The sequence below is a fragment of the Bison bison genome, unplaced genomic scaffold (genome assembly GCF_000754665.1).
Source record: "Bison bison bison isolate TAMUID 2011002044 unplaced genomic scaffold, Bison_UMD1.0 scf7180017864281, whole genome shotgun sequence".
Classification (NCBI taxonomy): Eukaryota; Metazoa; Chordata; class Mammalia; order Artiodactyla; family Bovidae; genus Bison; species Bison bison.
Genome location: NW_011494853.1, coordinates 911,556 through 920,763, shown reverse-complemented (window position 1 = coordinate 920,763; position 9,208 = coordinate 911,556).

Below are 9,208 nucleotides of genomic sequence, written 5' to 3'. Positions count from 1 at the left end.
CCAGGTCTGTGTCTCAATGAGACAGGTGACAATAAATATGCCTTGTCCTACCTTTGTGATCCTTCAAATTATCTGTGCCATCTACAAATACTGTTAATATTAAATGAGGCAATGATTATAAAGTGCTTACTATACTGTCTGAGAAAGGTTAGACAAGCATTAAAATGTGCCTCTGGTTGTTTGACATGGAGCTAACAGGCAGAGACAGAGCTGCACGTGAGTTTTATGCTATTAATACTCACCCCAATTTTTTTTTTCCCTTTGGGTTTAAGTACCTATAGTCAAGCTATATAGTGCATGAGGTTCTCATGGCAAGTATACTGGGGTGGTTTGCCATTCCCTGCTCCAGGATGACTGTGAGACCTGGACCATAAAGAAGGCAGAACACCAAAGAATTGATGCCGTCAAACTGTAGTGCTGGAGAAGACCCCTGAAAGTCCTTCGGACTGCAAGGAGATCAAACTAGTCAATCTTAGAGGAAACCAACCCTGAATACTCATTAGAAGGACTGATGCTGAAGCTCCAGTATTTTGGTCACATAATGCAAAGAGCTGACTCATTGGAAAAGTCCCTGATGCTGGGAAAGATGGAGGGCAGAGGATGAGATGGCTGGATGGCATCGCTGATGCTATGGTCATGAACTTGGGCAAACTTCAGGAGATGATGAGGGACAGGGAGGCCTGGTGTGCTGCAGTCCATGGGGTAACAAAGAGTCGGACATAACTGGGCAACTGAATGACAACAGTCAGGTTAAAAAAATAATGTTCATTCCCTAAGGGAAGTGTTCAGATATAACTTTTTCAATGTCAATAATGAAAAATACACTCTGAAAATTTAAGCAATTTGAATATTTGTTTCTTCTCTTTTCTCCTCACTGTGTTACATAATTTCTAAATAAAGATTTAGAATCATGGAATTATTATTATTGTTATTATAATCACTAATCTTTCTTAGGATTATCCATTTCTCTTTAAAGAACTATTTTTCATACTCACATAATTTTTTTTTGAAGTGCCCTGCAGCATTGTAAAATATTGCTTTCCAGATCAAAGATTGAACCTGTGTCCCCTGTGTTGGGAGCACAGAGTCTCAACACTGGACTTCCAGGGAAGTCCCTATACTCACATAATTTTATTACCCTAGATAAAGTCATTATTTAGACTTAATCCTCATATTTAACTGGTTTTATTGCTCACCATCCCTTTAATATTTCTTTTAGATTCTTACAATTTTTTCCTTCATTTTAAGGCAGTAAGATATGCATAATACAAAGTTTGCCATTTTAATGACCTTTAAGTGTGCAACTCAGTGGCGTTAAGAATACTTGTAGTGTTAGTTTAACCACCACCACTGTTTCAAGAACTTTTTTTTTAATTTTATTTTTTAATTTTATAATATTGTATTGGTTTTGCCATATATCAACATGAATCCACCACAGGTATACACGTGTTCCCCATCCTGAACTCTCCTCCCTCCTCCCTCCCCATACCATCCCTCTGGGTCGTCCCAGTGCACCAGCCCCAAGCATCCAGTATTGTGCATCGAACCTGGACTAGCAACTCGTTTCATATATGATATTATACATGTTTCAATGCCATTCTCCCAAATCTTCCCACCCTCTCCCTCTCCCACAGAGTCCAAAAGACTGTTCTATACATCAGTGTCTCTTTTGCTGTCTCGTATACAGGGTATTGTTACCATCTTTCTAAATTCCATATATATGTGCTAGTACACTGTATTGGTGTTTTTCTTTCTGGCTTATTTCACTCTGTAGAGTAGGCTCCAGTTTCATCCACCTCATTAGAACTAATTCAAATGCATTCTTTTTAATGGCTGAGTAATACTCCATTGTGTATATGTACCATAGCTTTCTTATCCATTCATCCGCTGATAGACATCTAGGCTGCTTCCATGTCCTAGCTATTATAAACAGTGCTGCAATGAACATTGGGGTACACGTGTCTCTTTCAATTCTGGTTTCCTCAGTGTGTATGCCCAGCAGTGGGATAGTGGGATTGCTGGGTCATAAGGCAGTTCTATTTCCAGTTTTTTAAGGAATCTCCACACTGTTCTCCATAGTGGCTGTACTAGTTTGCATTCCCACCAACAGGGTAAGAGGGTTCCCTTTTCTCCACACCCTCTCCAGCATTTATTGCTTGTAGAATTTTGGATCTCAGCCATTCTGACTGGCTTGAAACGGTACCTTATAGTGGTTTTGATTTGCATTTCTCTGATAATGAGTGATGTTGAGCATCTTTTCAAGAACTTTTAAAAAATCACTGCAAACAATAAAGTCTACTCCTTAAGGAATGACTCACCAGCGCCCCCTATATCAGTTCCTTGTGATTTCTATTCTACTGTCTGTGTCAATTTGCCTAGTCTAAATGGGTGAATTTAACTCAGATGACCATTATATCTACTACCGTGGGCAGGAATCCCTTAGAAGAAATGGAGTAGCCATCATAGTCAACAAAAGAGTCCAAAATGCAGTACTTGGACTACTCCGTTCGTTTCCAGTTTCCAAGGCAAACCATTCAATATCACAGTAATCCAAGTCTATGCCCCGACCAGTAACACTGAAGAAGCCGAAGTCAAACAGTTCTATGAAAATCTACAAGACTTTCTAGAAGTAACACCCAAAACAGATGTCTTTTGCATTATAGGGGACTGGAATCCAAAAGTAGGAAGTCAAGAAAAACCTGCAGAATCAGGCAAATTTGGTCTTGGAGTACAGAATGAAGAAGGGCAAAGGTTAATATAGTTCTTCCAAGAGAACTCACTGATCATAGCAAACACCTCTTCCAATAACACAAGAGAAGACTCTACACATGGACATCACCAGATGGTCAACACCGAAATCAGATTGATTATATTTTTTGCAGCCAAAGATGGAGAAGCTCTATATAATCAACAAAAACAAGACCAGGGACTGACTGTGGCTCAGATCTTGAATTCTTGAATTCCTTATTCCCAAATTCAGACTGAAATTGAAGAAAGTGGGGAAAACCACTAGACCATTCAGGTATAACCTAAATCAAATCCCTTATGACTATACAGTGGAAGTGAGAAATAGATTTAAGGGACTAGATCTCATAGACAGAGTGCCTGATGAATTATGGATGGAGGTTCAGGACATTGTACAGGAGACAGGAATCAAGATCATCCCCAAGAAAAAGAAATGCAAAAAAGTGAAATGACTGTCTGAGGAGGCCTTATAAATAGCTGTGAAAAGAAGGGAAGTGAAAAGCAAAGGAGAAAAGGAAAGACATATTTGAATGCAGAGTTCCAAAGAATAGCAAAGAGAGATAAGGAAGCTTTCCTCAGTGATCAGTGCAAAGAAATAGAGGAAAACAATAGAATGGGAAAGACTAGAGATCTCCTCAAGAAAATTAGAGATACCAAGGGAACATTTCATGCAAAGATGGGCTCAATAAAGGACGGAAATGGTAGGGACCTAACAGAAGCAGAAGATATTAAGAAGAGGTGGTAAGAATACACAAAAGAACTGTACAAAAAAGATCTTCATGACCCAGATAATCACGATGGTGTGATCACTCACCTAGAGCCAGACATCCTGGAATGTGAAGTCAAGTGGGCCTTAGGAAGCATCACTATGGAATAAAACTAGTGGAGGTGATGGAATTCCAGTTGAGCTATTTCAAATTCTGGAAGATGATGCTGTGAAAGTGCTGCACTCAAAATGTCAGCAAATTTGGAAAACTCATCAGTGGCCATAGGACTGGAAAGAGTCAGTTTTCATCCCAATCCCAAAGATAGGCAGTGCCAAAGATAGGCAATGCCAAAGAATGCTCAAACTACTGCACAATTGCACTCATCTCATATGCTAGTAAAGGATTGCTTAAAATTCTCCAAGCCAGGCTTCAGCAATATGTGAACCATGAACCTCCAGATGTTCAAGCTGGTTTTAGAAAAGGCAGAGGAACCAGAGATCAAATTGCCAACACGCACTGGATCATCGAAAAAGCAAGCGAGTTCCAGAAAAACATCTATTTCTGCTTTATTGACTATGCCAAAGCCTTTGACTGTGTGGATCACAATAAACTGGAAAATTCTGAAAGAGATGGGAATACCAGACCACCTGACCTGCCTCTTGAGAAACCTATATGCAGGTCAGGAAGCAACAGTTAGAACTGGACATGGAACAACAGATTGGTTCCAAATAGGAAAAGGAGTACATCAAGGCTGTATATTGTCACCCTACTTATTTAACTTATATGCAGAGTACATCATGAGAAGTGCTGGGCTGGAGGAAGCACAATTGAAATCAAGATTGCCAGAAGAAATATCAATAACCTCAGATATGCAGATGACACCACCCTTATGGCAGAAAGTGAGGAAGAACTAAAGAGCCTCTTGATGAAAGTGAAAAAGAAGAGTGAAAAAGTTGACTTGAAGCTCAACATTCCGAAAACTAAGATCATGGCATCTGGTCCCATCACTTCATGGCAAAATGATGGGGAAAGCGTGGAAACAGTGGCTGACTTTATTTTTCTGGGCTCCAAAATCACTGCAGATGGTGATTGCAGCCATGAAATTAAAAGACGCTTATTCCTTGGAAGGAAAATTATGACCAACCTAGACAGCATATTAAAAAGCAGAGACATTACTTTGTCAACAAAGGTCCATCTAGTCAAGGCTATGGTTTTTCCAGTGGTCATGTATGGATGTGAGAATTGGACTGTGAAGAAAGCTGAGCACCGAAGAATTGATGCTTTTGAACTGTGGTGTTGGAGAAGACTCTTGAGAGTCCCTTGGACTGCAAGGAGATTCAACCAGTCCATCATAAGGGAAATCAGTCCTGGGTGTTCATTGGAAGGACTGATGTTGAAGCTGAAACTCCAGTACTTTGGCCACCTGATGCGAGGAGCTGACTCATTTGAAAAGAGCCTGATGCTGGGAAACATGGAGGGCAGGAGGAGAAGGGGACAACAGAGGATGAGATGGTTGGATGGCATCACTGACTCAATGGACATGGGTTTGGGTGAACTCTGGGAGTTAGTGAGGCCTGGCGTGCTGCGATTCATGGGGTCACAAAGAGTCAGACACAACCGAGCGACTGAACTGACTGAAATACCTTCCCCAGTGTCTCAGCGGTAAAGAATCTTGTCTGCAATGCGAGACACCGAGGAGATGTGGGTTCTATTCCTGGGTCCAAAAGATCCCCTGGAGGAGGAAATGGCAACCCACTCTAGTAATCTTGTCTGAAAATTCCCATGGAGAGGAATCTGATGGGCTACAGTCCTTGGGGTCACAAAAAATCAGACACAACTAAGCACACACAAGTACCTCATATGATGTGGACTACATTGTCCATTTATGTCTTTGAATTTGAGCAAACTCTGGGAGACAGTGGAGAACAGAAGGCCCTGGCATGCCACGGTCCAAGGGGTTCCCAAAGAGTTGGAGATGTCTTAGCAACTAAACAACAACACCGTGTCTAGTTTACACCACTTAGCATGATGCTTTCAATGTTCATGCATGCATGTTACAGAATGTATCACAACTTTATTCATTTTTACGGCTAAATCATATTCCATTGTAGTTTTACTTTAGTATTTGGTCAAACAAAATATGTATTCAACTGTATTATTTTCTTAAGTTTTAAATTTACTTGATTTCTATTTTTATTGAGGTAACATTGTTTTATAACAGTGTGTAAGTTTCATGTGCACAACACTATAGTTTGACTTCTATATACACAATTCCATGCTCATCACCAGAAATCTAGTTTCCCTCCATCACTGTGCAGTGGCAGTCTTTTTAGCTTGAAGACTATCATGTCCGACAAAGTATGGTTACACCCACCCTCTTTTGGCTGTCATTTGGAGTATTGTCTTCCATCCCTTCACTTTGAGCCTGTGTCCATCTTTAGGGCAGAGATGAGTCTCCTGGGGGCAGCATAGACTTGTATCTTGTTTTTTAATCTACCTCACCACTGTGTGTCTTTTCATTGGTGAGCTCCATCCATTTACATTTCGACTGATTGTTGATAAATGAAGATTTAGTTCTGCCATTTATCTTTTGTTTTCTGGTTGCTCTGTATCTCCATTGTTTCTTTTTCCTTGTTTCCATTTGCCATTTTAGCCTGGTGGTTTTCTGTGATGTATCTCTCCACTTCCTGCTTTTTTATGTTTTGTGTTCTGCTCTTGGTTTCTTTTGTGTGTGCATGTGGTTATCATGTGGTTTGTTTAAATGTCTCATAGATTAAAAAAAAAAAGATAGTCCTTTTTTTCTGCTGATAGCATCTTAAAGCATCTTATCTTCATTTTCCTATACAGGTTCCATCATTTTATTCTTCCCCTTTAAGGTTTTTGTTATCACAAATTATCCTTTTTATGTTGTCAAATTGTCACTAAATTGAAGTAGCTATATTTATTTTTAATGTTTTATTCTCTTTTATCTGTGACCTAGCGGATGTGATCTAGCAATTCTAACTCCCAGCTTTTTACCTGAGATGTGGAAACATATGTCCACACAAAATCTTGTACACAAAGTTTCATGGGTGTATGTTAGTTGTGCAGTCGTGTTGGACTCTTTGCAACCCCATGGACTGTAGCCCGACAGGCCCCTCTGTCCATGGGATTTTCCAGGCAAGAATACTGGGGTGGGTTGCCATTTCCTTCTCCAGGGGATCTTCCCAACTTCCCAACCCAGGGATAAAACTCAGGTCTCCTACATTGCAGGCAGATGTTTCACGGTCTGAGCTACTAGGGAACATGATTTTTGTTGATAATAGTCCAAAAGTGAATAACCTAAATGTCTACCAATTGGCTACACAAAATGTAGTATATGCATACAATAGAAAATTATTTGGCAATAATGATAATAGATGAAGTACTGAATGAAGTACAACATTGATAAAACTTGAAAGTGAAGTTGCTCATTCATGTCCAACTCTTTGCGACCCCATGGACTGTAGCATACTACGCTCCTCCATCCATGGGATTTTCCAGGTAAGAGTATTGGAGTGGGTTGCCGTTCCCTTCTCCAAAGGATCTTCCTGACCCAGGGATCGAACCCAGGTCTCCCACACTGTAGGCAGACACTTTACCATGTGAGCCACCAGGGAAGTCCAATAAAACTTGAAAATGTTATTCTAATGAAAAAAGCCAGTCATGAAAGATGATGCACTGTGTGATTACATTTATATAAAATGTCCAAAATCAGCACACCCACAGATACAGTAAATAGATTATTGGTTTTGTGGGGCTGAAGGTGGGGTGTGTATGAAGAGGGAAGACAGAAGGACAGCTAATGGATACGGAGTTTCTTTGGGGAGCAACCAAATGTTCTAAGATAAGGTGTGATATGCTTGGTCAACTCTATGAATATACTAAAAACCATTGAATTGTAAAAGTGGGTGAATTTTAAGTTATATAAATTAAATCTCAATAAGACTTCAAAAAAAAACAAAAAGAAGGGAAGATGGGATTACAGAAAGTACCATCATCTTTAATTTTTTTAAGCCTTCAGTGGTTCTATTAATATCTGCAATTTTCCTCCAAAGGGATTACTTCTTATTAACAACTGCTTAATGATGTATATAGAAACTCAGGTGCAGATTTATTGATTTTCACTTGCCTTTTTCTTCCATAATTACTCTTATTCCACAGATCAGTCAATCAATGTAGAGTTCTGCCTGCAGCTAAGTATTTTGTTGTTGTTCAGTCACTAATTGGTGTCCGACTGTTAAGACACCCCACTGACTGCCGCATGCCAGGCTTCCCTGTCCATCATTATCTCCCATAGTTTGCTCAAATTCATGTCCATTGAGTCAGTGATGCTTTCTAACTGTCCCATCCTCTGTCGCCCCCTTCTCCTTTTGCCTTCAACCTTTCCCAGCATCAGGGTCTTTTCCAATGAGTTGGCTCTTCGCATCAGCTGGCCAAAGTACAAGTAGCTAAGTATAGTTCATTTGAAAAAGAATTGAAAGTGTATCCCACAAATATGTGTGGTCACACTAATTGTCCTTCATCAAAGTACCTAGCCTCTCTTTAATCAATTGGCTCTACTTCTGTTGATTGATTTACATCTGGAAACTGTTCAAAGAATTGAGACTGCCAATCAAAGCTTCTGATGACTATTTTGTTTTCCCCCTGGTTTTATATTAATGTGTGTGTGCTGTCCCTTCAGTCATATCCAACTCTTTACGACCACAGGGACTATAGCCCGCCAGGCTCCTCGTCTATGGAATTCTCCAGGCAAGAATACTGCAGTGGGTTGTCATGCCCTCCTCCAGGGCATCTTCCTGACTCAGGAATCAAATCCGTGTCTCTTGGGTCTCCTGAATTGACAGGTGGGGCTTTTACCACTAGGGCCACCTGGGATGCCCTTTATATTGATAAACTACCCTATTTTGTTCCTTTTAGTGGCTGAGTAATATCCAATGTATATATGAACTATATCTTTTTTTTTTTAAGACAAATAGCTTTTTTTTACCTTATTTTATTTTAATTAATATATTTATTTTAATTGGAGGCTAATTACTTTACAATACTGTAGTGGGTTTTGCCATATACTGACATGAATCAGCCATGAGTGTACATGTGTCCCCCATCCTGAACCCCCTCCCACCTCCCTCCCCATCCCATCCCTCAGGGTTGTCCCAGTGCACCAGTTTTGAATTCCCTGTTTCATGCATCGAACTTGGACTGGTGATCTATTTCACATATGGTAATATACATGTTTCAATGCTATTCTCTCAAATTATCCCACCCTTGCCTTCTCCCACAGAGTCCAAAATCTGTTCTTTATATCAGTGTCTTTTTTGCTGTCTTGCATATAGGGTCATCATTACTATCTTTCTAAATTCCATATATATCAATAATATACTATATTGGGGTTTTACTTTCTGACTTACCTCACAATGCATAATAGGCTCCAGTTTCATCCACCTCATTAGAACTGATTCAAATGCAATCTTTTTAATAGCTGAGTAATATTTCATTGTGTATATGGACCACAGCTTTCTTATCCATTCATCTGCCAATGGGCATCTAGGTTGCTTCCATGTCCTGCCTATCATAAACAATACTGCGATGAACATTGGGGTACACGTATCTCTTTCAATTCTGGTTTCCTTGGTGTGTATGCCCAGCAGTGGGATTGCTGGGTCATAAGACAGTTCTATTTCCAGTTTTTTAAGGAATCTCCACACTGTTCTCCATAGTGGCTGCACTAGTTTGCA